This window comes from Coptis chinensis, chromosome 5, assembly GCF_015680905.1.
Source record: "Coptis chinensis isolate HL-2020 chromosome 5, ASM1568090v1, whole genome shotgun sequence".
Classification (NCBI taxonomy): domain Eukaryota; kingdom Viridiplantae; phylum Streptophyta; class Magnoliopsida; order Ranunculales; family Ranunculaceae; genus Coptis; species Coptis chinensis.
This window is the reverse complement of record NC_141460.1, coordinates 10026210-10049134: the sequence shown is the minus strand read 5'-3', so window position 1 is coordinate 10049134 and position 22925 is coordinate 10026210. Positions and strand designations below refer to the sequence as shown.

Sequence of the window (22925 nt, the reverse complement as noted above, 5' to 3'; positions counted from 1 at the left end):
AAGAGTATACAAGGTATCATTCGAGTACAACTGGAAACCACCATGCTGCAGTGCATGCAAGGTTTTTGGGAATACGGACCTAAACTGCCCAAAAAAACCAAGTCCAACAGTGACTAGGAATAAAGTATGGCTTAGAAAAGAAAACAAAGCTGAAACTACAATCACAGTGTCAGGAGGAGAGGCTGAGAGGGAAAAACCAAATGAAGCGATTATGACAAATGACCCAGAAGTACATGAAGTGCATGCAATCAGTGATGACAATGGGTGACAATCGACATTGATTGCATGCACTTCATGTACTGAGCTGTTTAAAACATATAGTGTTACTCTTGGAAAAGGTGGTGGACAACCTAGAGTGCAGAATAAACCGGTTAGTAGTGAGCTATTTAAACAAGAAATGGTTAGAAATGTAAGTACTGGATCAAGTTATGGAATTCCTAGTACGAAGAAGAAACAAGTTTGTAGTGAGCCGTTTAAACCTTCTCTGCTGCCAAAGAGTGTTTGTCATGGATCAAGTGGTGAAGAACATTGTATTAAGAAGAAACTCAATGAAGAAATTCCAATTACTGATTCTCCAAGGAAACAATCTTTTTTGAAAGAAAAAGTGCTAGCTCGACAGAAATATTCCTTCAATCAATTTAAACATGTGGACGAACCAATAGGTAAATCACTAATTTTATTTTAGTTATTCTTAGTTCTAGTAAATGGTTTGGTTGCTGTCGGTTATAAATGTTGTGTTCCCCATACAGTCCGCTAGAACAACCTTCAACTACAACTTGTCAATTGCAAGATGTGGAAAATGAAAATGTCGTTGAAAATGTCCCACACAGCTTGGAGACGTTCGGAAAGGTCATGTAGGTGAGGGATGGGGAACAAGTAGTACACCTGTAAATATGTTAGTTACGCATAAATGCCTGTTCAATTACTCACATTTAGTAACCATTTTAGATTTGTTCCCAAAGGGAAGCTCAAGTGCAGTTGGTAGTTGCAAATCAATAGAAGAAATGACACCTCTTCTAATTGTCATTGAAGGTGAGCAGTATAAACATTACAGGAGATAATTATAGTTTGAGTCGCTAATAGTCCATGCACTAATGATTGACTTATTATAATGTAGAGGATGATCCCACTGGTATTGAAGAAACTGATCAACCAGACTATGAAGAGTTTGATTCTCAAAATCCATATGGAGATACAGCTGACATTCCTGAAGAATACATAATTGCAAGTCCTAGAAGTAATGAGAAGGTTGAATTTCAAAATGAAGATGAAGATGAAGTTCAAATACTAAATGATTTAGTTGATACAGCTGACATTCCTAAAGAAAACATAATCGGCAGTTCTCGAAGTAATGAAGAGGTTGAATTTCAAAATGAATATGAAAATGAAGTTCAAATACTAAATGATTTAGTTGATACAGCTGACATTCCTCAAGAAAACATAATCGGCAGTTCTCGAAGTAATGAGGATGTTGAATTTCAAAATGAATATGAAGATGCTGTTGCGGGTGAAGTTGTGGTAGTTGAAGATGATGAAGATGATCAAGTTGAAGAATACGATCGTGATGATGGCGATATATGGTCGACTCCGAATCGAAGTCAAGAGTATTTGTGGGGGACACCCCATGTTTGTGAATGATGGCGATGAGGAAAGTGAGATTGATTTCAAATTGGAGGGAATGGTTGATGCTAGAGTTATTGGTGCTAAAGATCTTAATTCTGAAGACCTACGTCAAGGATATGATCCTTTGTGTGGTTCTCATAGTCCAAAAACCACTACGAACCAAAGTGAGGTTGTAAATCTTTGTAATGAGGGGTTGAAGTTTGTACCCCCTAAAGTAGGTCAGCACTATGCCACTCAAGATGATCTTGTGAAAGACATGAAATCTTATGCAATTGCACACATGTTTGATTTACGTCGTTGCAATACTACCTCCCAAAAGTTGGTAATCAAGTGTAAGGCAACTAACTGTCCATTTCAGTTGTATGCAAAACCTGCAACTGGGTCTGATATGTGGGTGGTTATAACTTTTAAAGATGCACACACTTGTGCACAAGATAAGGATGTTTCTAAAAATTCACAAGCAGACGCAAAGTGGGTTTCAGAAATTGTTCTGTCCAAGCTTAAGGACAATGAATAACTGACTGCAAAGAACCTTCAGTTGGAGGTGAAACAGTCATAACTAACTGATGTGACATATAAAGTTGCGTGGAGGGCCAGAGAAATTACGTTAGAAAAGGTCAGAGTACTATTGTAACTATCAGCAACTATGAGGATAACTAGTAGCAATATATAAAGTCTTAGTACAATTCTATGTTTAGGGTATACTATGTACACCGAATTATTCTTTATAGTATGCTATGAAGAACATGTATAATCTTTTCGATTAACTTGTATCTGTCATGGCATGTAACTATTAGGCATACGTAACTTGAGCTGGTGTATTTTGTTTCGATGTAGATAAGGGGCAGCTTCAGTCAATCATACCAGATGATGCCAGTTTATTTTGAAGAACTGAAGAAAATTGATCCAGATTGCCACACTAATATAATAACAACAAGCGAGCACATGTTTGAGCGTTTGTTTGTGAGCTATGGCGTAACTGTTCGTGCCTACAGAAGGTGCCTTCGTCCGTTGATTATGATCAATGGAACTTTCATGAAGGGCAGATACAAGTCTATCATCCTAACTGCTCTTTCTGTTGATGGAGATAGTCATTGCTTTCCAATTGTAGTTGGTGTAGTCCCAAAAGAGAATAATGAACATTGGGATTGGTTTCTTCAAAAACTCAGAGATGTTGTAGTTGGTCCTACAGATAAGTTTGTTCTATTATCAGATAGGCATACAAGCATTCTCCAGGCAGTGCCAAAAATTCTTCCAAATGCGTACCATTGCTTTTGTGCACAACATATCTCCAACAATGTTAGCAAAGAAGACACCAAAGGGAGAGTTAAGGCCGCTACAGAAAATTATGATAAAACTGACTTTATGAGAATCATGTGTCGCATTTGGTGTAGCGATAGTAAAGGTTACGCAAAAATAATAAAGATTCTGAAAGAATAGTGGTCATTTGCCTATGCTTAAATGAGAAGGTATGGAATTTGTTATACAAATCATATCGAGAGTTAGAATAAGATGATTGTGCCTGAGCGAGCTATGCCAACTACATCTCTGCTAAATTGTATAATAATAAACATTATGAGGCACTTTTATGACTATCGGGTCATGGCTTCAAAGCTGATGAAATCAGCTGAGGATGTAATCATTTCCTCTCATTATGTTAGTCGAGTCGTTCACTACAATAAGGGCTAGTGAGCACGATACTCGCCACATAGATAGGCTTAATACGGATACTGATTGACCTACTAAAAAAATGTTGTACATGTGGTTTTTTTCAACAAGTTGGTATTCCTTGTAGCCATGCAATGAAGGTCATTGACGATGGTCAGTTTTGTGTATATGACTTCTGCCTGCCGTGCTACTCAAAGGAAACGATGATGGATACCTATCAAGAGAATTGGACACCGATGAAGGGCAAAGAACAGTGGCATTGGGGAAGTTACAACATCATGGTTCATCCTCCCACAGATGAGGTAATGCCTGGCAGGCCCCAAAAGAAGAGGAAACGTTCTAAAGGAGAGGGTGTGCCAGTGCAAAGGAGAAGGTGCAGCTGTTGTGGTGCCCTTGGACAACAGAGCAACCTGCCCTAATGCAACAGATGATGCTGCTTGGATTGACTTTTCAGCTGGGGTTCCGGCTGATTTTACCAACGAAGACAACATTTGAGTTAACCATCAGCGACTAGTATAAGTACTATCAGCAACTAATCTTGTAATGTTATTTGGATTTTTTTGGGCCTTTCAATGACTATGTAAGTTATTTGGGAATCAATGTAATGGTATTTTGTTGTTGGGGTATACTTGCAGGTGTTCTGTCTATTGAAGTTATCAATATGTAGGCAAAAAAACAAATACTATAAAAAATACTATAAAATTAAGGGTTAAAATTAACGCTACAATTGAAACACTTAGGATTGTAACTTGAAAATTAGAGACGTTATCTAGGGCCGTTATCTAAACAAACCACTGAGTTCAAACCCCTTCAAAATAATGTTATTTGGATTTTCGTTTGCCTTTCAATGACTATGTAAGTTATTTGGGAATCAATGTAATGATATTTTGTTGTTTATACTTGCAGGTGTTTTGTCTATTGAAGTTATCAATATGTAAGGTAGAAAAAAAACAAATACTACAAAAAATACTATAAAATTAACGCCTCAATTGAAACACTTAGGATTGTAAGTTGAAAATTATCTAAACAAATACTAATTTCAGGTGTTTCGTTTATTGTTTAGATACGTTATCTTAACAAACCACTGACTTCAAAATATTATGTTTATCAGAACGGAGCACTGCGAAATTAGACACATAAGTTCTAAAATAATAACGGAATAATAACAAACGTCTGAAAATGAGAGCATTTCGATGTCCCCTAGTTCTTATCTTCATTTTATGTTCTCCTGGCCGGGTCACAGAAACCCATCTTCAAAGATCTTTACCTTTGTTGTTTTATGTATTCCTCAGTTGTACCTGTCTTCCAGCTGTTTCATCATGATTCACTTCATCTGGTTCAATGTTGAGTTGGTCCTCAGTAGCAGCTTCTGCATCCTCCTTCACTTGCTCAATTCCAAATTGCCAGACCGCTTCACTCTGTTGGCATTGGTTAGCCTCCACTTGGACCAACTCAGTAGCAGGTTCAACAGCCTTCTTAGTAGCAGGTTCAACATCCTCCTCAGCATCCTTGACCTCTTTGTCAATTCCAGCTGCATCTGCTTCACTTTCTAGCTCTATGCCAATGTCAACTTGCTTCAGTACCTCTATCCCAGTAGCTGCTACATTCTTGGACACATGCTTCAATACCTATGTCCCAGTAGCTGCTAGGTGCTGACTTTCTTCTGTCAACCTATTTTCAAATTCTGTTCTCTTCTTAGCCACTTCATCTAGATTTAATCCATAGGATATAATGTCCATTCCAATCCTCAGCCGCATTCTAAATGGTTGCATGTCAATATTGTTTACCCTCTCAGGAACACCTCTAAGAAGACTATCAATAAAGGCAAGGCAATATAACCCACAGCTGTTGGAATCTGGTTGTTGTGTGACACTAACAAATTCACGAGCCCATGGTGTGTTCAAATCAACAATGGAGCTTGGATCAACACACCTGAGCACATAAGGAATCATTCTCTCCAAAGCTAGTTGTTCATCAGAAATTTGCTTTCCACCAAGAGAATCATAGGTGCACACTTTCATCTCTTTAAAGTTAAAGACATTAACAATCCAGTGACTACCATGAACTTGAAGAGATACAATTACTCCCTTACCTTGTACTGGGTGCAGTTGATTTCTAATCCTTCCTTCAACGGGGTCCAAATACTCTTTCACAATTTCATCTGTATGGTACAAACCCTTAACCACTCTTTCCTCTGGGCTTGCAGCTCGAAAACTTGGGTCTTGTAGCTTATTCTTGAATATCCCATACTCTCTTATCATGAATTTCTACATCCACAAAGTGATGATTAAGCTTATCAAACTTAAATAAGATTAGTGAGTAAGCTTCAACAGAAACTTACTATTAAAGTATAGAGAACTCACAACAAAATAAACATCCTCCACAACAGTATACACTTCATCTTCTGAAATGGCATGTTCCTTATAGTGCTGCTTATACCACCCTATCAATAGCTTGACATATAAGCTGAGAACCTATAAAATAATCAAATAGGAATTAGTAACAATTAACTTTCTATAGTAGTTAACTTTGCACATTAATACCAAGTTGCTGATAGTTTTAGAGCAAATTACTAATGGTAGATTCATTACCTCACCATCCACCCATTGTCTTCCATGTAACGAATGAAAATTATGCACTGAAATAACTTGATCATACCCAAAAACTCTCATATTTGGAGAGTTCTGTTGATTCTTCTTCCTACTGCACTTTCTCCAGTAATAATTGACAACATTTACCTCACTTGTGGTAGTTGTTTTCTTGTAAAAGGTTGATGACAGAGCAACCTTGATTAATGAGTCACAGTCCTTTCCCATCTCCTCTTCCCATAAAATAGTACTTTCTTTTCCCAGTTTTTTCTCCCTCCTCCTTCTTCTACGGCCACTCTCTGCACTTTTCTTATCCATTTCCTTCTCCATTTGAGTGTGAATGAGTACCACATCAGGGTCCTCCACATCACCAGCATCATGCTGACCATCAATGTTCTGATCATCATCTACAGCTACCACATCATGTTCAGTGCTTACTCCTTCTGATGGTGATAGGGCTAGCAATTCAGTTATGTCAGAGAGCTCTACACTTCCAGCCAATAGAGAAACAAAACTGAATTTTTCCATTTCTCTACTCAAGACTGCTTCCCCATCAAGATCACTAGGAGGAAGGACTAAAACAGATGCCAAAGGATATAATACCCCATCAAGATCCCCAGATGACAAAGAAGAGTAAAAGGGAACATGATCACGCATTGAAGATTTAGCATAAGGTACTATAGCAGTCTGTACCCCCACCAGGTCCTCCTCCAGCTCCACACTATGTTCTTGGTATGTCCCTCTGGGTATGACCTCACTAATCTTTCAAGAAAGCACTTTAAAAGAATCTGACTCCAAATCATTTCGCCCTCTTTGTTGTTGTGCAACATCTTCATCTTCTTCTGACTCAGCCTGGATCAACTTCCTTCTTTGTTTGGGTGTCTTAGCTTCCTTAAGCTTTAGCTCCCTTTCCCTTGTTCTCTCACTGATTTGATATTTTTTCTTCAAATTTTGCCTCTCACTAGCCTTTATAGCCTCATTTTTGCTTGCCCTAGATGGCTGAACTCGAGTACCATAAACTTTGACCACTTCCCTTTTCTTTCTTTCATACTGAGCAGGTATTGAAGTATCTCCCACAACTTCAAGGCTTTGATCCTTGTCCAATGCTCTTTTTCTTTTATTTGAGGAACTAGGAGAATCCTCAAAGGTAACTTTCTTAGAAACAGATGAACTCCCTTTCTTAGGTTCTGAGTGAACCTTCTTTTGGGAAGACTTCTTCGGGGTAGACTTCTTCTGGGAAGACCTTATTGGTGTTTTCAGTTTAGCATCAGAGCCTACATTGCTTGTCTTCTTTGGGCTTGGGCTTCTAGTTCTACTCCTTGTTCTAGCATCAGCACCTTTTATAACCTTAACCTCTAAACTTCTGCTCCTTGTTCTACTCCGACTCCTTGTTCTACCCCTTGTTCCAAGCCCTTTCACAACCTCAACCTCTAAACTTTCCATACCACCTTTCAACCCACCATGAGCAATCTCTTAAATTATTATTTCCATGCCAGTCCTTATTTCACTCTGGAGTATATCCCCAACAACCCTAACCTCCTTACTGACCGGTTTTAGATTAATCAAAGCACATAACAAAGAATATAAGTAAGATCCCACTTTAATATTTGTAAACCACTACAAATACATTGTAGTGTCTGGCATATCATGTTTCCTAATAGCTCAATCATGGTACATTAACATATTACTGCCTCATATATGAAACAATGCTGCAACATGCATTTCCATAACAACATATTATCAATGCTTCATATAACAACATGGGTCCTAACAGCATTTGCAATTTCAATTCAAGACTATATAATAGGGTACCCATATCATATTACAACTTTCTATAACATTTTAAATAAGATTATATGAGTACTTCAAATGTCAAAAACTGGTTACCCATATCATGGGTACCCTATTATCATTCTGGGATCAACATGCAAGACCCCACTTCACTATTTGTAAACCATTACATATACATTGTTGTGGCTAAAATATCGTGTTTCCCAATAGCTCACTCATATATGAAACAATGCTGCAACATGCAGCTCCAGAACAACACATTCTCAGTGCTTTATATAAGAACATGGGTCCTAACAACATTTGCAATTCCAATTCAAGACTATAAACACTACACCATAACAACTTATTTGTAACAGATATGCATCCGTTACAAAAAATATTAGTAACGGTTATCTTATGTTGACACAAAAGCGTGAGTAATATTAGTAACGAATATTTGTAACACTTATTATCGGTTACAAAATTTACTAATGGTTATAAAGTGTTACTAAAATTAATTTTAGTAACGGATACGTAACCGTTAGAATGTATTAGTAACGGTTACAAAAAAAATTATCCTCCATCAGTCAAATGTTTCTAACGGTTACGTATCCGTTACTAATGATTTATTGTTTTAAAAAAAATTACTTTTCCTGGACTACACACCACCTACAGTGTTACAACACCTAAACATACACCTGCACCTTCACTCCACAATGTATCAACCAAATTCTTCTATTCATCCATAAACCTTAATATTCATTGCACAAAATACACATTTAAGAAACAAAATATTTATTCCACTACTATCAAAAAGTATAACTTCCAAGTATTTAAATTCATACTAGAGTAAAATTACAACATGACAATTAAATAATACATGTGCTTACAAATACAAACTAAGTCTTCTTCCGCAGAAAGAAAACTCCTCCCACCATCTTAAAAGCCAACCAAGTGGGAAAAGTTCATCAACTTCAAATTTCTTGCCCTACACAATGAAGAAAATGTGTCAAGGACTTGGATAGAAAAAAATAATTGCCTAAGTTTATAACTTAATACTTGTAACACAACAGATCCATTAAGCTTGCACATTGTTGTTCCGAATTATGTTCTCAAGTGAATCAAAATTTGTTTCGTACCACAAATTATATTCTAAGGGTAAAATAAAAAACAATTTAAAAAGAACAATAAACACCTCAAGCCATAGGAATATTTGTCTCTTCTAAATTATGCCTTGTAATCGACATAAGAAGCATGCTGCAAAAAGGAAGTCTGATAACCTCATAGTCCACATTTCCACCCTCAGAGTTCAAGTTTTAACAAAGCAAACTAATGCTTATACAAGCAAAGTGACTTTTATACGGTTGTCGGTTGCACTAGTTTGGAAGTACGTATTGCATATCACATTGTAGAGATTTTCTTACTATATACCGTGTACACTAGTTTTTAGCCTCTGGGCATAAGTTATCTTCAAGATCATGATAATGGTAAAAACGTTATGACGACAACGCATGTAAGCATGTAATCTGCACTTACGTGATGGATTTCGCTTTGATTATTTGAAAAAATCTTGATCACGGGGGTCAGGTCCACTTGGCAAGGATCCAGCAGCAAGACCATTGGAGTTTTAATAATGTAGTAGTCCCACCCCCATAAGGCATTATTGCATAAATGTTGGCTAGTGTAGGAGTAGCTACCATGTAATAACATGCATCATCCTGATCAGCTGTGACAAGAACTGAATAAGACAGACCCACATGCACATCCAATGAATCTAGTGTGATCTGACTAGTGTATGATCCTTAAGTTTCCACTAACACCATTTTATGGTTCTTGATTATGAAGTTTAAGCTCAATGCACTGCCTACATTAGAGATCCTGAGCCTATATGTTTTGCCTGCCACCAACAAAAAATCAAACAGAGAACAATATTATATATAATTTTTTTAACGATTGAACAAGTAACCAGATCGACTTATACAAAATTTCTTATTGAACTTCTTACATCTACCAATCCCATAACAAAAATAATTCACAATATGAAGGATGACACAAAACAATATCCACAAACTAGGCTAAGTCAAACGAATTCAAAAGACTACAACGTTATGATGGACATATGGACTATGAGGTTAAACTATCATCATCAATGTCCTCAAGATCAATTACAGATTATGAGGTTATTCTTTCTTTTTTGGCGCACCAAATGCTAGAGTACGAATAAAATTAAGAAGGTAAAGGAGGACAGGATGGCCTACAACTACAAGAACATCAAGAAAGAAGAAGCAAACAATGAGAAAATAATAAACATGGGACCAATCACCACAAGATTGTATCCCAATGATAGTAAGTATCTCAAAAGGCTCGCCCTCAACCGACTCAACCTGGTTTTTGTCTAAGCCTCACTCCTTTACAAAGTATTTAACTCAACAATAAATGACAGTTATCATGGACCATTAATTCACCAGTAAGCATTCATTTTTTTCTTAGATCGATTGGGAATGAAAAGTTATAATATGTAGAGGAGCAACAATCAAATCTCTGATCAAAATATAGGGCGACTGAAACGATATGTCGCCATATTACTTGATAAGCACCCAAAAGTGTATTATGAAACCCCATTGAGACATATAAATTTGGTTAATTATGTGTTTAATAATCATGAAATAAATATGTTTTCATACTTTTGCAGGTATTCGCAGTAAACATGGAAATATTATTTAAACCTGCGATAAAACATGAGGAAGCGACATATATATGAATTCTTCCAAACCGCATTTAAGCATCAAACTTCGAAGCTCCTACCTCTTGAACCGGGACTCGAAACGCGACAAGTGAGCTGCTCGGACAATCGGGTGATGAACTCTACGATAGGCTGGAAGTTGTAAAATTGCCCAAAGATGGATCGCCATCGGATGCACATAGGACACACTATATATGCCCGCAAGATTTGATGAGTCATCAATCATGGAGCATGTCAAGACAAAATGACAAATTATTGGTGCAAAGTTGACACCTTGCATGTAATTAATTAGATTAGGTGTTAATAGTGAAAAAAAAGGCAAGGTGTCACTTTGTTTTAATGTGGTGGATAAAAATGAAGTAAATGTGGTTTGATGTTTCACATGGGAGGAAATGAGATTTCTCTCAAATGGAGAAGAAAACAAAACAAGGGGGGGACACTCCATTTACTCCCTTGACTTCTTTTCCTTACCTTGTATTATTTTAGTTCCTTAGTCATTTTTATTATTTAGTTTTTAGTTTTGTAAGAAAAGCTTGTAATAGTTTTAATGGAGGAAACTTTGGTTTTCTTCTAGAAAATAAATAGAAAGCAAGTGAGTTTAGATAGTTAGTCTTCTTCTTCCCTTTTCTCTCTCTCTTTTTGTACTTCTAACTTGCCATCCTTTATCCCAAGGATCATGAGCTAACTTCCCTTTTGGGGAGTTAATCCAACTCATGTGAGGGAAAATATTTGTTGTTGGTTTGGTAAGTTGGTTAGGAAGAACAACTAGACCTACATTCTATCCCAAAATGATAGTTGGTGTAGTGTCTAGTTAGGAATCAAAGTGATGAGCTTAGAGATAAGTCATTACTTGGTTCCACTTGCTAACATGTATGAGCTTAGAGATGAGCCATACATGTTAGGGATCAAGATTTCTTCTATTAGGATTTGTCTATGAGTCTAGGAAGAATAAAATGAATTTATTAAAATCAACAATAAAAGTTATCTTCGCATGAGGAGGATTAGCTCTCCACCTTTTCTTTAGTAAATTGTATTGTGTCTTAGTTGCATGAATTTGAATCTTAATATTTTTCTTAATGTTTGTGTAGGAAAGAAATCTAATATTAGTATTAAACTTACTCACTAGTTCCCTAAGAGTAAAAACCAAGTTGTAGTTGTCCTAGACTTTAGGTTGGTTCGAATCCTTACTTCAACTTTACGAACACGAAGATCGTGAGTAAGGAAATCTTTGAATTCGCATTTTTCGCCAAATTAGAGAGTAAATCTCTAACGTAGTAAAAGGCAAATATCATTACTCTATATCAGTTTCCTTTCAATGAAGAGACACACAAGTCTCCAATTTCTCTTAATAAAACAGAGGATTCTAGCAATCGAAACTAAGGCTTAGTAACATCACGTCTAAAAATAAGAGTGACAAATATAAAGGATACAGATCCAATGCACAATTAGCTTATTGAGTAGTTTAGTACTAGGCAGTCAGTGGCCATATCATGACACAAAAAAACGTAGTTGGCTGCTTTTGTATGTTATTATAACCTGGAAATCATCTCAATTAGTGGCATTCAATTCTCAATTTCTGATCAAGACTTACCCATTGAGATCAAGCAATTCTAAGTTTGGATAGCTTGAATGCAATGGCAGCTACAGATGCATCTGTGATTTCTGAACCAAGTACAAGAGACGGCATGCGCAAACCACTGGCACATCAAAAAAACCAAATACTAATCTTAGTCAGCACCTCATCTTCAATTGTATTCACTCCTAGCATTTATTACACTTTAGCATAAATATTCACTCCTAGCACTTATTACACTTTAGGAAAGACATAATTTCCAACCCCCCATCATTAAAATATGGAGTCAAAAATACTTCTAAAATAGTGTAAGGCAATTTACCTGTCCATAAGTTGATCCATATTCAATTATTATCCAATAAGGAGTTCGAGTGAAGCCAATCAAATATTCTCACCTATATATATGTACATGGTCTTGACAGTAAACAAATTAACTGTAAATATATAAAAGGGTTAACTAGTATACCCCCACTAGATGAGCCAATTAGATTTCCCCCTCTAAATACACACAAAAAAAAGTCAAAGTGGGTTGACCGAATTTTTTTGTGTGTATTTAGGGGGGAGACCCTAATTTCCCATCTAGTGGGGGGGAAATCCTAATTGGCTCATCTAGTAGGGGGGTAACACTAGTTCACCCTATATAAAATTTCAGCTGAATCACTATCCGATATGAGTCAAATTAGACACTAGGAACAAAGTAATACTAACAAGAGGGGCATACAAATCAAAAGCGTTAATAAGTCGGGGATAACAAAGTTGGTTGAACACGGAACACATGTACTATGTAGTACAGTTTAAAGGCTCCTCCTTGCAAAAGAAGCCTTAGCAACCACAATCCTTGTTTCACTTTTCCTACTAAAAGCCTAAGTAAATACAATTCATGCTACTAGAAAAAGAAGCCTGAGCAACCAAAAATCTTGTTGCACTTCTTGATTATATCCAACAAGAAAATCAAACCCTAGCCAACATGAAAACAAAGTGGTAAAAATCTTGCAAGTAATCGCACTTCAACTCATGAAACAAGTCCATAAGTTGTAAGCAAAAGTAATAGCACTTCAACTCATGCAAAAGTACATATATGAGACATGCCATAAGGCCAGAAAAAAGTAATACTATTATCATAATAGAGAACAAAAGAAAAGACGGTTTGCATTGGACAATAACCTGACCTTTGTTCCTCCATTCCAGAATAAATGCAACCTTGTGGCATGGTAAGTGCGCACACTTCATTAGATGACCTTATTGTAGCCATCGGATGCCTAAAAAACAGTTCCTCGTGTGGCTGAATTGTACCCCACTAACCATCCACTGGAGAGTTTAATTTAAGTCACAAAGATGAGTAAATCCCGGTCAAATGTTGCTACTACCAGCAGGGGCATATCTACATGACGGCCAGGTAGGGCCTAGGCCCCCCTTCAACTTTGGTGAAAAAGAAAATTACAAGTCTCAAAGTATCTAAACAGCCCATAAAAACAGACAAGTTTCAAGTGAAACTTTAAAGGCCCAACCGGCCAAGCCACCATTTCAAGTTTTCATTGAATTTTTCTCAAGACAAAACAATGAAACACCCTATGATCTTTCCCTCATAGATTATTAGATTCACCAACTAAATCAGAGTCACAAAATCACTAATTGAATCAGTTCATCTCTTCAAAATTCAAGTTCAACTAAACTTTCCTCTTTCCTAAATATAACTGCATATATTTTTTCAAAAACTCCAAAAAAGTTTCCACAAAACCAACAGCTCAAGCTACATCGCCACTAAATATTGCAGTTTGATTTTTTATGCTCAAAGTCTTTAGTTGTTTACTTGTTTACATCTGATGTAACATAGTTTTATCAATTATATATCTTGTTAACAATTATTTATCCAATAGCCAAATTAATGTGGTAAACTTATAAAGATGTTAGGAAATTATCAATCACCATTTGCTTTGTATGGACCCCCCACCCCCTAACCTGGAGGAAAGCCCTGCCTCTGCCAGTGACTACCTACATCATGCAAGCAAAGGAAAAATAGAATTTCACAATAATGTATGTGACCATTCAATAATTCCTGTGTATATATGCTCAACATCAGACTGTTCATATAGACTATTGTAGTTATATTTTATAAGATAAGACTCAGTTAAGTTACATAGAATTCAAGGTAAAGTCTAACCAAACAACACTCTTTTAAGTAAAAAAAACAATTAACAATGTCAGGGTTCATTTGTCATGCCTATGAATTCAGCAAGAGTCTAATTTTTCAAAAAAATGGACTCTATGGTCAAACAGTTTGGATTCTCTTTTTAACTCGCCTAAAGTAAAACAGTTAAACATTTTATACTATCTCATGCAGCTGCTTGGAATAAGCAAATCAGCTCAACAGAAATGCTACACAACCAACACCAATGCCCAACACTTGAACAATACTTAATATAATTAAATAGAAACCCTAGCTCAACACTCAAAATTCAGCAAGCAAAAGTTCCATTCCAAAAATTAAGATTCCTTCGGTGTTTCCTAGACCCCAAATAAAGGAAGATAAATTAAGAGCTTGGGAAGATCCTTTTGTTACTCATTGTTTCTAATGCCTAGATCATTGATTAACTAAATGGAATTCTCCGAAGACTCAGCTTCATTAATTAACTAAAAAGAATTCTCCGAACAAAGTACTGTCCTTAATAGCTTCAATGACAAGTGCACCTTGGTGGAACCAACATTTATTGTTCTAAAATGTGAACTGTTTTCAAATGTAAACATTTGTACAACATATTACAAATATAAGTTGTAGCCTTTCCAGTACCATCCATTTGTCTTCCTAGAAAAAGCTCAGGTACTTTTGAGTACCACCCTTACAGAAGTTTATAAAGAGATAAAAAAGAAAAGTGAAAACAACAAGTAAAACATACCAAAGGAAGTAGGCTTTCCCTAATATTCCAATAGAAGTTCAACCATGACCTGAAAAAAAAAAACAATGATTGACATGCTATATAGTGCACAGACTTTGTAACAATTCCAACCTGTAATTCTTGTCAAAGGAATATAGATGTATCACACCTTGGTCATGAATTGTATAGCCTTATGCACTAGATTGCTAATTCTCCAAGCAAGTCTACTTAAATGTAACCAAAGCTCCAACCTGTTGTGCTATTTTGAGAACAATTTATGAAGGCCAGATGAATAACAAACTTTTAAAAATAATAAACTAAGTAAAAGACAGAAAAATAAAGGATGGAGCAATAAGGGAAACATAAAAAGAAGCTGCAAATTTTCAGATTAAACCAACAAAGAAAAGAAGTTGTGCTAGAGGTATCCAAAACCTAGGGAAAATGTTCTTGTAACAACCTCGCTTATGGACATCCGTGAAACCAAAAGACCACTGGGCAAACATAGCTATTTTAGTTGTCAACCAAAAGATCATGCCACATATCTGGAAAGATGTTGAACGGATACAAAGCTATCATATCACAAATGAAAAACTAAGCACTAGTTACACAGGAAGTACTATAAGTCTATAACATCACAAGCTAACTAAAAGCCACAAGAATAAAAGACAAGTAAAGAATAATATATCTAAGGAAAGAATGTGAAGAATTGATGTTTATAAACAGCTTTCCCGATGAAGAGAAAATGATGAGGCCAAGCTGAGCATCACAAAGGACGGAAAGCTCACGCGCCTTCTTTGACAGACCCCTCGGCAAAGACACAAGGACAAAGAATGAGATCAAATAAAATCTACCACAGATAAACATGAATGGAGATAGAAGATTTGTTCAAAAGCAAGATGCCTCCATACAGACTAATATGATCCAAGAAAAGAGAAAGTAATGTGTAGACCTTGATACCAGTGACAAGGATCGTCTCTTGTTCAGTTGCCTGTTCAATGAATGCTGGGGCTTCATGATGGATTGGCAGAAAGTGATCAGTTTCTATTTAGTAGAAAACAAATAAATGACAAAACATGAATTAATTAAACCAGAACACCTTCCATATAATTGAAAAGAAAACAGTCATCAAATTGCTTACTAAAGAAAACATCCTATTTGCACTCATTTTTCATATTAAGTCCCTCCATAATCTGAGGATATATAGTTTCAAGATGTTATGTGGAGGAAGGGACTATAAAGGCAGACCACAGAGCATAACAAAAGATGTGTCTCGTACGTACAAATGACTGAAATCAGTAAGCATGAGAGTTTTTATACGTACGCCTACTCGTTGTGTGCTTGGGGCATAACTGAACTATGTTCCCCAGAATAAGCTGTCATTGCTTTTTACACTTGTAACCGTGCTCTCAATAAGCTCAATAAACCTCCAAGTGTGTTAGAATTCAGTATTTCATACTATCGATTAAATGGCTTGCCACATTCCCAAACACCTAAAACTATCAATTATCAAATAAAGTATACCATTGCAGACACTTCCATGAACTTATACAAGATGATTAGTGGCAGATATTTGCAAAGGTGGAAAAACAAGCAAGGCTTAAATCATCAACTGCAGTATCAATAATTCATATCACAGAGCATCAAATGACAAAAATAATGTATGAACCTCAGTACAACCTATGAATAACTGAACTAAATTCAGCTGTAAGTTAATTAAATGCTCGAAACTTAACTAAATATATGAAATAAAAGCTACTCGTTTCATAAAACAGTGCTAGACTCAAAATAGAGGATAATTTACCCGTCTTTTAGAGAAAAGAGAGAGCCCCAAGTTGACACAAAACTCTGTACTCACTACTTCAGCTACTGCAGTAATGGATTCATAAAATTTGTAGTTAATAAGATGAGGAAAACAATATTATGTTCGAAATATTAACAAAGTTGTCATTTTTCAGGGAACATGGACTAGATCGAAAGCTTTAAGAGTAAATAAAGTTTTACCTTTAAAAACCAAATTATTCAAACTTCCTTTCGCCCAATTAAGCTCTTTCAAAATTAACCCTAGGTCAAAAAATTAATTTCAAGACAGTCATCAAACTTTGTACTCTCTTTAAACTGAAATACTATTTGAGAATTACAGATCTATTTAAATGAAATCAGTGAGAGAGAGAGGGTGTTACATACCTTGCAGAGAGATGAAGGTTTTGGCACTTTAAGAGAAAGCAAGGAGCATCTTCAAGGCGATATCTCATAACTGGGCGATTATGAAGGAGAAAGAACAAAAGGAGGGAGAGAGGACGACTTACCAAGAGGAAATCAAAACCCTAGTTTCTAAAGATCGGCGCGAGAACGAAAAAAAGCCCACTTGAGTTTTTATTTTCTTTTTTCTATTATATTATGTTTTTTGTATGTAACTTTGTCACACATATATAAGCGTGAGAAAATATCCGAGAAACGTTACATAATAATTCTAGTATTTGCACAGGTGCTTACTAACGGTTATAAAATTTGCTAACGGATAATGAATGTGAAAAATTACCTAACGGATATATATGTGTCACTAATAAGAAATCTCAATTGATGCAAAATGACCCAAATGGTGTAGTGATAATAGGGTACCCATATCATATTACAACTTTCTATAACTTTTAAATAAGATTATATGAGTACTTCAAATGTCAAAATGGTACCCATGTCAAACTAGTTACCCAAAAGGGTATCATGGGTACCCAATTATCATTCTGGGTTTAACATGCAAGATCCCACTTCACTATTTATACATTGTACTTGCTGATATATATTGTTTAACAATAGCTCACTCATGGTACCATAACATATTACTGCCTCATATATGAAACAATTCTGCAACATGCAGTTCAATAACAACACATTATCAGTGCTTCATTAACAACATGGGTCCAAACAACATTTGCAATTCCATTATCATATTACGACTTCTATAACATTATAAGATAAGATTATGTGAGTACTTCAAATGTCAAAAGAAAACAAGTTACTTACAAGGCCTTTAATTACTTTTGCCTGTCTTTGAAAAAGTTCCTCATTATTGTATGTCCCTGAAACTGCTGCACCACTTTGCATGGGCTGTTGCTCCAAAGCATCCTTTAGCACTTCTTCATTCAGTTCTCCTTCAGAAAGATCTAGACTTTCCAACACCACTGCCTTCCCCTTAAGAGACTGAAGCTTTTTCTGATAAGTATGTAGATGTATATTTCTGGAAGGCAAGTCTGCCCAATCTAGTATTCTGGGGAACCTACCATCAACTTGTCTCCGAACCCCAAGAGATGGGATGTGAAGATATACCCAAATAACAAAACAAATTAAATAACCATAAACTGCGAAAGAATCCTTTCTAACACTTACCAGGTTAGACATGTCTTCCAAAGACTCTTCCAACATTTCAAACAGAGGTGTGCCCCAAGGAAAGCTGTCAAATGCATTTAAATTCTCGGCCAGATCAATATACCTCCCATCAACTGTCCTAGCAGATCCTGGAAGCACAACTTGCAACAGTATATACAACCTATTCAGCCTAAACACATCATTCTGACTTTCTCCACCAACACTGGATTTTGCCAAGTTTCTAGCTTCCAATATTTCTGTTTCAGAAACCGTGGTTCCTTTAAAAAACTTTGCACGAAATTAGGATATGATCTTGATGTCTGCCGTGTAGAATGAATTAGAAACCGGCTACGCACTAAGACCCATTATAAGAGCAACATCACTTTTTTTAAACACCAAATCCTTCTTACCGATTCGGTAGCAAAGTTTACCTACTTGGTGTCCCAAAACAGCATACACTAGTGTAGTAGTGGTGTGCATTCTCTCGTTAATGCTTAAAAACTTCCCAAAGTAAGACTTCTCAAAATCTTCCCTCTTTTCAGTAGTAAATGTCTTGAACAATTTATGCACTTTATCGAGTGACATACAAACAGTCAAATTAAGCTTTCTCAGTTTTTAAAGATTGGAAATGGTTGAAAAATTAGGGATTTTGGGCGGTTTCTTTTATCCAAAAATGAACACTGAACCGTCCTTATACCCTCAAACATATTACTACCGGCACGTGCCAGTTAAAGGTTAAAAACCCATCATTTCTTCAACAGTTCGGCAAATAATTAATGTTATCGTATCGTTCCTAACACGTGGCAAAGATTTTTCCCGCCTAAACTAGATTCTTCATCTCACCAGTTTATCTTAGTACAGACATATTCTAATGTACTAACTATCAGCAACTTCTGAGTCTGGTCATTTTACAAAGGGTGGGACATCCTAACATCCTAACTATCAGCAACTTCTGAGTCTGGTCATTTAGTCTTAATTGTGTTCTTGTTTATGGCTTCCGTTGCTGATATATCATACATAAAACGCTGCCAATTACCTCCATTTCGAATAACACATCCAGCCCAGTTTTGTGAATGCTAAATGCATTTTTCCTTTTTTCTTCTTATTGAGTTTCCATACAGATTTCTACCCAGATTTCTTTCTATTAGGGTCTCATTATCTCCTTATAAACAACAACAATGATATAAGGGTACTCCTGATATAATCACAAACAAAACATATGAACATCAACAGTTTCTATGCTAACACTCAAGCACAATAAACTGGTTGTTTTACAAACCACAAAATACTATTACATCGATTCAAGCAAAAACCTATACAGTGAAACATACTTCCAAAACTCCATAAGATGATCTGTGAAGTGGAAGTGGGATTTCAAAAGAAACCCAAGTCGCTTATGGTGACATCCACGAGTCTTCATTGCTAAAACCCCGGGCGGAATTACTCTTGAAAAAGGCAATCCAAGCTCACCACAATGATGCTTTCGGTTGTCTTCTTCGCTTTTTGTATCACGACTTGAATCATATTCAAGTAGTCAATTTTTTCATCAATCTAGAAAGGGACTTGTTCATCAAGTACATCATACAAAAACTCAATTTCATGCGCTTGGAAAAACCTTCCACAAGACACATGAATCCTTCTAAGAAAATATACACATCAAACACTCTCAATTTCACCTCACCTGTTACATACTTCTTCACTCCATGCAAAAAGAACAAGGGAAGAACAAAATCAATATGGAAATAGTAAACACAACTATGGAAACCTTAAAAAAAACTTTATACACTACTACGTAAAAACAAACCCCAGTTGCTGACGGTACATGTAAGTGTCACTTACGGTGGCATCCAAAGAATCTTCATTGCTAAAACCTAGCGAAACCGCAACTAAAAAGGCAATCCAAGCTCACCACAATAACTACTCAGCTATTTTTTTTTTGCTTTTGAATCATATTCAAGTAGTCAATTTTTTCATCGATCTAGAAAGGGACTTGTTCATCAAGTACATCATACAAAAACTCAATTACATGCGCTTAGAAAAACCTTCAACAAGACACATGAATCCTTCTAAGAAAATATACACATCAAACACTCTCAATTTCACCTCACCTGTTACATACTTCTTCACTCCATGCAACAAGAACAAAATCAACATGGAAATAGTAAACACAACTATGGAAACCTTAAAAAACTCTATACACTACTATGTAAAAACAAACCCAAGACGACCTATAAAGAAACCAACACTGAAGACAACAAACCAAAGTTCAAAACATATCAATAAACAATAAGAACCGTAGAGGGAGAGGATAATCAAGAAGATGAACCTTAGAAAAATCCATTATCAAGATTTGTGTTCTTGTCCTCCATGAAAAACCTTACCAAAATCACGAAGGAGAGGATAACCAAGAAGATGAAGTGAAAAAACTTGAAGCTTTGGAGATTTGTAAACACTTTTATAGTTTGGCACAAAAATCAAGGTGAACGTTGTTGCATGTCCGTACAACAAAAACAAGCCAGAAATTGCTGATAGTAGATCCATAAGTTGCTGGTTCGTGATCCCTCAATAGTTAAAGTCCGTTTTTATTTTTGCTGGGTTAAAATCCAACGGTTATTAATCGCTGGTACGTATCGCTAAGAGAATCTAACAGATAGATATGACTGTGCATGTCAACATCAGAAGTACAAGAAGAGAGAGTGTGTGTTCCAGAGGAGAGAGAGTGTGGTACGGAAGAGCAAAGGGTCAAAAACCCGTTGAATTGGTCAAAATTGAAAGACATGGCCAGTTGGAGAACAATGTGTATTTATTATGGCCGATTCCAAACCCGTAATCTACAAGGAAGGATTTATGATATATTATTGGCATATAAAGTTTTATTTAAAGGAGAGGCATATTGGTTATTTGGTTTACAATAAAACCACATAGAACCAAATAGAATCCATATTATAAGAACCGAAATTTAAGAAATATTTTTGCCTTCCGTTATTGTACATAAATCGATTTGAAAGCAAGTGCTATATTATTTTGCATTGCTAATATTTTTCCAAACTCATTCAATTGTGATGCAAATTATAAAAAGGCAAAGGTAGCTAATGCATATGTAGAAATATGCAGAAAGGTTTCCATTCTATCAGACATGTAGGAAGGCCAACACAGTAGTTCAAATGGCCAGAATCACATAAGCAAATGAGTAAATTTTGTTTTAGGATTAAACTAGAGCCCGTACATCGGACGGGCCAAAAAACTTGTTAATATAAAAACTAGTACATTCTGTGGTTCAAGCCAAGCTAACGACGAGTCAAATTTGGAATCTCATAATATTTTCTCAACTCGGCCATCATTTATTAAACATATTCAATTAAGCTGATTTTTGTTAGGAATGTTCTCCATTATGGGTTGTATACTTCTACAAAAAAAAATAGCGCTCAATTCATCTTCACCTTGTAACTACATATTTAGGAGTAGAGTAAGTTTGAAATAACTATATGATGGAGTTCTATATATATATATATATATATATATCATGGTGGATGGGAACATCTTATTCAAAAAATCATGGTGGATGGACCTTAAATCATCTAAGTAGGGGTGTGGTGGCAGGTATTGTTTAAAACGTTGCATAAAAAATGTTGTATATAGAACCTACTCCATATCCCCATAATATTATTATTATTATTATTATTATTATTACTTGAATTGAATGAGAGCTCAGAACATTAATATAGAAAAATGGATTTTAAAGAAACTTTGGGGAGCCTATATTTACTTGTACTATTCATATGCCTAGGAGATGCCAAAGTTGAAGAAACAGAATGCCTCGTGAACCTATGGGAATTTTTGTTATTTTATTAGATTTTTTAAATTGTACTTTGAAGCCTTTAATAACTTCAATATAGGTTTTTTGAGTGAAAATAGTCAAAATACTACATCATAAAAAATGTAGTCATGTCATTTGGTTCAACTTTTGGTTCTCTGCTTTAGGAATTCTCTGCTGTGCCTAAAATATTCCATATATATATATATATATATCATGGTGGATGGGAACATCTTATTCAAAAAAAAAACAGTCCTTAAATCATCTCGTAGGGTGTGGTGGCAGGTATTGTTTAAAACGTTGCATAAAAAATGTTGTATATAGAACCTACTCTATATCCCCATAATATTATTATTATTATTTTATTATTATTATTATTATTATTACTTGAATTGAATGAGAGCTCAGAACATTAATATAGAAAAATGGATTTTAAAGAAACTTTGGGGCGCCTATATTTACTTGTACTATTCATATGCCTAGGAGATGCCAAAGTTGAAGAAACAGAGTGCCTCGTGAACCTATGGGAATTTTTGTTATTTTATTAGATTTTTTAAATTGTACTTTGAAGCCTTTGATAACTTCAATATAGGTTTTTTGAGTGAAAATAGTCAAAATACTACATCATAAAAAATGTAGTCATGTCATTTGGTTCAACTTTTGGTTCTCTGCTTTAGGAATTCTCTGCTGTGCCTAAAATATTCCATGTGTATTTTAGGCACGTAAATTGTTTAGTTGGTGATGGGGATCCGCTGCATGTTCTAATAATGAAGTTGTGTTGATGAATTGAGGCTGCAGGAGGAAGGCTTGCATGTAAACATTGAGAGAGAGAAGAACCGAGTGTGGAGATGAAAGAGAAGAAGCCAGTTTTTCATTCCACACTTCCAACCACATACATTATTTGGTTGGA

General features: G+C 35.7%; 2 long non-coding RNA genes and 1 other non-coding gene across 3 annotated transcripts; all 3 read right to left on the bottom strand.

Moving 5' to 3' along the window:
* Positions 1-8475: 8475 nt before the first annotated feature.
* On the bottom strand, positions 8476-14702 carry LOC147496611 (uncharacterized). The gene is made up of 3 exons (XR_015196616.1): positions 13130-14702; positions 11984-12089; positions 8476-8637 (listed from the first exon to the last, which is right to left on the bottom strand). It is a non-coding gene; the product is annotated as an uncharacterized LOC147496611 (long non-coding RNA).
* LOC147496612 (small nucleolar RNA snoR111) lies at positions 10166-10282 on the bottom strand. The gene has a single exon (XR_015197284.1). It is a non-coding gene; the product is annotated as a small nucleolar RNA snoR111 (small nucleolar RNA).
* An 875-nt stretch (positions 14703-15577) lies between the features above and the next one.
* On the bottom strand, positions 15578-17215 carry LOC147496610 (uncharacterized). Its single transcript, XR_015196615.1, has 4 exons — positions 17023-17215; positions 16840-16899; positions 16640-16704; positions 15578-15840 (listed from the first exon to the last, which is right to left on the bottom strand). It is a non-coding gene; the product is annotated as an uncharacterized LOC147496610 (long non-coding RNA).
* Between the last annotated feature and the right edge of the window lie 5710 nt (positions 17216-22925).